Here is a 6,132-nt window from a genome sequence, read left to right on the forward strand (position 1 = left end):
TTTGTTTTAGAAGCTGTTCAACTTCACCCAGTAAGCTTACAGTATCAGTTATACTAAAGTATCTGTATTGTTCAAAAACAACTGATGTGTAAAAAAGTACATAAGTATGTTTTCTTTGCAATATCTTGAACAAGTAGTTAGGCCCTATTTGCTCCATTCAGCCCCATTTATTGAGGACTTACTCGCGGGCTTCGTCTTGCGGCTATTAGTCGTTTTCTGATATGAAAGGAGAAATAGGAAGTGGGCAGGCTCTCCATAAACGGCTCTTTTATTCTCCGTTGCGCCATATCGGTATATATGTGGGACCTTATGAAAAAAGCCTTTACTAATAAAATCTTTTTAAATTAGGATCATAAAAAATGTCAGTCTTAAAATGTATTACATTACACTAAAAATGTAAATTTGTATTGAATAAACAATACACCTAAAACCCACTCCATCACATCCTAAAGAAATTATATGGAGAGCCATTCCATAAAGCACATTTGGCTGAAGTTTGGAAAATGTCCTAGCAATGTTAGGATAATGTAGTGCATAGCATCCCATTCTGCTTAAAAAAAAACGTTTACAATACAAGTGTGTTACCAAGATGTGCCCTTTAATATAGCTAAAATAATTATTAACACGATGTATCTGGATACTTTTAGATATATTGGGTCAAGGAAACCTTCCTGCTGAAAAATCCAGCTCAATACCAGCTTTTGTTGGATTAAGGTGGTCTGAACTGATCTTTGATGGCTAAGGTGGTTGAACTGCTGGATCATTCAGTAAAAAAATATAAATTGGTCAGCCAGCTTGAACTGGACATGCTGTTTCTTTCAGCAGGGTAGTCTTAGACTACATTTCCCATCAGGTGAGAATGTGTTTGGAAGAAGTTTTGCCGCCAGAGGGCGGAGTCAGACAAAAAATGAGCAAAAAAAATAGATTTGTGTGGAATGTAGTGGCTGTGTATCTTGTAGATCCACAGAAACTGTAGAATCTTTATGAGCAATTAATGTTCAGCTTTTGATTTGATTGTCTTCTAAATGTAATACGGTGTTCTTTTGTTTTAGTTGGTATCTCAAAGCATATTATTAAACATGGCAGTGTTTGGTTGTAGCTTATTTATGTTTTATGAAAGCTTTTTTTTTAATCTATATAATTTCTCGGCTCTGTAATATTCTCTCACACTTGTTTCAGAGGACAGACTGCTGCAGTCGGTCCTCCTCCATCATGTGCAGCGTGGACCTTGTAAAGGCTCCATACTCCATCACCAGGCGGAGTAACACAGGAATGCATTGTACATGCAAGGGACAGATGACAACTATGTTACATAGTGCCTCGTGATTTCAGAACTTCTCTTTTCTTTTCTTGTTTTCTCTTTGTAAAAATATGGTTTTGAGGTTGTCCTCACCGCGACAGTATACTCTGTAGAACTTGTGTCACATCACAGCCTATTAAGGGTTTTGCGCAAATAATCACCTTAACGCATACTTGTGTGATCCGCGGAAGTAGACGCTGGGCTAAAGAGCTGTGCTTCGCCTCTTAGCGCACTCTGTGTAGCTGTGCTGTTCTAAAACCCGGGGTGGATCGGCGGCCACACAGCAGAGCACTTAGAGCAGAAACAGCATACTTAATTCAGTTTAAGGTGAAAATCATTTCGCTATTGAATAATGCAAATATGTACGTTGAAATATTAGACACATATATAAAAAAATGTATTTCTGCTTTGTTTTAGATAGAGCCAACAGAAATATGGTCAACACTGATTATTGAGCTTTCTGAGGAAGGAGTAAAATATGAGGTAAACTGTTATTGTATACAGCATTATACATGTTTTATATCATTGCTTTGGTGTTTAACTTGCTCTTTGGGGTATTCATGCTGATTTTATGCAGGCAGTGGTGAGCAGTACGCAAATCTTGTTGTAATGATTTACTTATCTAAGTGAAATTAGTCAAAAGTAGCAGCCACCTTTAATTAGGCCATGTCCGAATATTTAAATCTATGGATTATAACTCCTCAGCACAATTATGTGTTGGACTTGCTTTTTAAAATATGTTTTATATGTTTGGTTTTGTTTGCTTGTCATTCATTATTATATAGCTCAAGTAATAGGCCTACTTTTTATAGGATATACCCCTAAATGTTTTTTACATCTATATTTTATTTACAATATTTGTTACTAAATAATATTTGTTTGCTTTTAGTATATGTTTGCTTAATCTCTGCTTTAATGCAATGCAAAATTTAGTAAATAATTTACCATCTCTGAAAACATGGTTACATTGTCACAACATTGTGACAACCTATTGTTTTGTTGCCTGCAACATTCTCACAATGTTGAAATTCACTGTGTTCTAAAATAAATAATGTGTTCTATTGTCAAAAATAGATAATGGGACATGATTTTAATTTTAAAATGTTGTCAAATGGTGCTCTTGTGAGCAAGCAGCAATGCTCTCTGTTATTATTATTAACCTTTTAAAGTTATTGAGAAAATGTGAGTAGTACAACCTTGTTATACTATAATGTTATTGCAATGTTGTAAGAAAGTAGACAACATTTTGACAATGTTATGTGTTAGCTGATTTCAAAGGTACCATGGATGTTAAACAGTTGGCACACTCAAACCATTTTAAGATATAATAATTCATTTTAAAAATATCTACAAGATAAGTCCCTCTGTAATGTAAAACAATGATTTCATATAGAATTGAGCATAACTGACAAGATTTTGCTCAAACTGTGGGTTTTGTTTTATACCACATTTATGGTCCTTATCATTTTCATAATTTTGTACAATGTGGTCTAAGTCTACAGTATTATGCATCTTAAATTAGTAATATATTCAACTGCGTTGCAGTGTAACAAGGAACATAAAGCTCTTGCTAAAGCTATTGCTGTGCGTTTTAGTGTTGTCTCAGCTGTCTTACAAATAAGGCAACACTTTTGGCATGTAGATCCAGCTGTCTGTCTTCACATAAACTATTGCATCCCATTGATATGTAGTTAAAATGGTAGGTTTATGTCTTGTTTAATGTTATATCAGTTTTCTTATTCCATCTACATATGGTTATAGGTCTTGGCCATAGCTGTAAGATGTATATGATTATGAAGACGAGTCTGCTGGTAAGGGCTGGAATTTAGTGTAGGCTACACAGGATGTGATGCAAAGCTGCAGCTATTGTCTCAGTCCAGAATCCAGTTCACAGTTTTAGTGTGATCTGCACAGCAAAAAACAGGAGCCAGACAGGCAGAAGGAGTTTGCAATGTGAAATTTGTTTCTGCCTTCCTAGGCTTATGAATGTTCCAGTTTGACAAATAGAAACCCCCGTTTCTTCCCCCTTTTAAGGCTTCTCATTTATTTTCTGTCTGAACCTTACTCTATGGAATTAGAATTATTTCTTTTTAATTAAAAAAAATAAGTGTTATATATTTTTTCACTATTTTATGTAAAACAGTCTGTTCAGGTTTTACATATTTTTATAAAAACAAAAATATCTTTCATTTTGTTTATACTCTTATATACTGCATCTGTCATTTCCTATAGAGAAGCTATGCAGTAAACACACCCTAGTCTAGACTGAACAGTAATTTACACACAGTAAAAAGATATTACATGTACAAAGCTTTTATTTTTTATGAGAAATTTAAAAAATAAAATAAAAATGATGATTTTTTTTTTAAAGAAATTATCAAATTTCTTTAAAAAAAAATAGTACTTTTGAAATTGTGTTGTACATGGTTTTGTATGGATTAATTTTGTGTATTTTGGGTTGGGGGGGCTGATGGGTGTATATGGGGTGTGAATGGACCCACAGCTAGGCTTTCCAGCTCCAGCTCCCCAGAGTGCCACTGCTTTCTTCAGCGCACTTCAGAGTTTGTGTGTGTCACGGCTGCCCAGCAACCTGCTGGCCAAGGACCAACTTCCCTGTGTCTGCTCTGGTTACTTTGTGGATTCCTATGTGGGGGTGTGTCTGAGAACAAGCGATTGAATGAACTACTGATTGAATGGAAGGCTCCTCAAAACAATCTCCTCCCTTTCGCCCTGGGTGTAGCTTATTGGCATATTTAGGGTCATGGCCGTGTTTCAGCATGGGGGTTATGTGTCGTACTGAATACTCTGACACTTGTGCTGACAAAAGGTACAAAACATCACCTACATTTTTGTTAAGCTGCTTTAAATGTAAAGGGTTGTGTTTTTTTCAGTAATTAGGTATCGCAATTTACACACACTGGATATATAATTTGTCTTTAAATTGTATTTAAATACATATTTTAAACTACAAGCATAATATGTCTAATGGAAGTCTATGTAAATTAACAAAGCAAACATGTCCTAGTCAATTGATTTTAAATTGTGTAAGGGTAAAATTGTATGAAGCATATTATAGAAAAAAGCTATAGACACTAAGGACTTTGTGTCTGTGATCTTGCCAAAACTGACTTAACATAAACAAATGACCATGAGTTACAATTTAAAATATATTAAAGTTTACATGAACAATTCTTTCAACATTACAGGTATATAAAAATAAACATAAATTAAGAGAGACATTAGAAGAGAGTAAAAGTACATCAACAGGTCAACACAAAATATATAATCATATATTGATAGGTTAATAACAACCCAGAGAAAGAAACAAAAATTAAGGTGAGAGGGTGGGAATACCCTTTACCTTTTAGGTTCCAAATCACTCCCATCAACATCGTGGCAATTAGATAATTACATAACATAACAGTACTGTGTATAATAAAATATAAAGCTGTCACTAAAACAGTTTAAAATTAGTTTAAAACTTAACAAATTAATAAAAAACAAATATTTTTAGAACAGTGGAAGGACAGTTCTGTGAATGTAAAATAATGTACAGAATAGTAAATCTGACATTAAATTATGATTAAGCCTGTATTAATGTGCAACACAACTCACAAGTTCAAATATATTGATACAAACAGATTTATTTAATGATGTATATTAATGGTGATAAAACACAATAAAAGGAATTATATTAATATATTATATGTATAACCCTTTTGTTCATTTCTCTTTTGTTTCATATTTCAACAAATTAAGACATTGTGGACTAAATTGATTCTTGTTCTATGAACAAATAAGATCTAGTTGTTGCCTTTTTTCAGGGTTTCTGTTACCAAAGCCAAACATATTTGGCCACCAAAAATGTTTTGTTGTTTGTTCTAAACGAGAATGCTTGTCCTTTGTTCGTTTCATTTAATTTATAGTAGATTATTGTGTAAACTATAAATTTATCTTTTGTGGGTTTGATCAATATAAACTCTAAAATCTAACTTCTGAATGTATCTTTTAACCAGCTGTATCTCCTTCCTTCTACAGGCCAAGGCTAGATAGAGCAGGCCGGCAGCAGCCTACTAGCAGCTCCGCACTGCATTAAAGCTGCTCTGTGCTGCCCATCCCCCATACACAGCACCAGAGTTGTGCTTCTTTTGCAAGCAGCAAGGCTTCAGCTAGAGAGCCAGGCAGGGAGAGAGAGGGGGGAGAGATGAGAGGGGGTGGGGAGGGATGTGAGGAACAAGAGACCGTGTTTTTCTTCTAAAGAGAAATATTTTCTCTCTTGAGATCCTGGCTCAGTTTCTTTCGTAGTCCAAGCTGAACCACAGTATAAATAGATAGAGGTTATTTTGTGATGATAATGTATTCTGCTTTTCAACCGCTTGGCGTGGTTTATCTGATTTCTCTCTCTCTCTCTTTCTCTCTCTCTCTTTTTTTCCATTTTCACTTCCTGCTTTCAGACTAGCCCAGCCCACCAACAGCCCTCTCTGCATTTGCCTCTTCCTCTGTTTCACTCAAGCAAAGCTCCCCCTCACTCTGTTTTTTCTACAGTTTCTCCTGTGGCACCTCAATGTTTGAAACCAGGTGATCTAAAATTTGGAGAATGCTTAGAGATATGTCACTCAAATTCGTCTTTAATTGGGATTGACACACAAAAAGCTTTTATCTTTGTTTTTTTTTTCAGTAGAAATTATGAATTTAAAATAATCTGATTTAAAATAAAATGTTTTTGTTTGTGTTTTACATTCTAACACTGAATGTTAAAAATGTGTTTTCCTTCTCCTGTAAATTTTCCTGATTCTAAATATTTGTGGAGGTGACATATTCCCACCCCGCCA

This window comes from Astyanax mexicanus, chromosome 6 (genome assembly GCF_023375975.1).
Source record: "Astyanax mexicanus isolate ESR-SI-001 chromosome 6, AstMex3_surface, whole genome shotgun sequence".
Lineage (NCBI taxonomy): Eukaryota > Metazoa > Chordata > Actinopteri > Characiformes > Acestrorhamphidae > Astyanax > Astyanax mexicanus.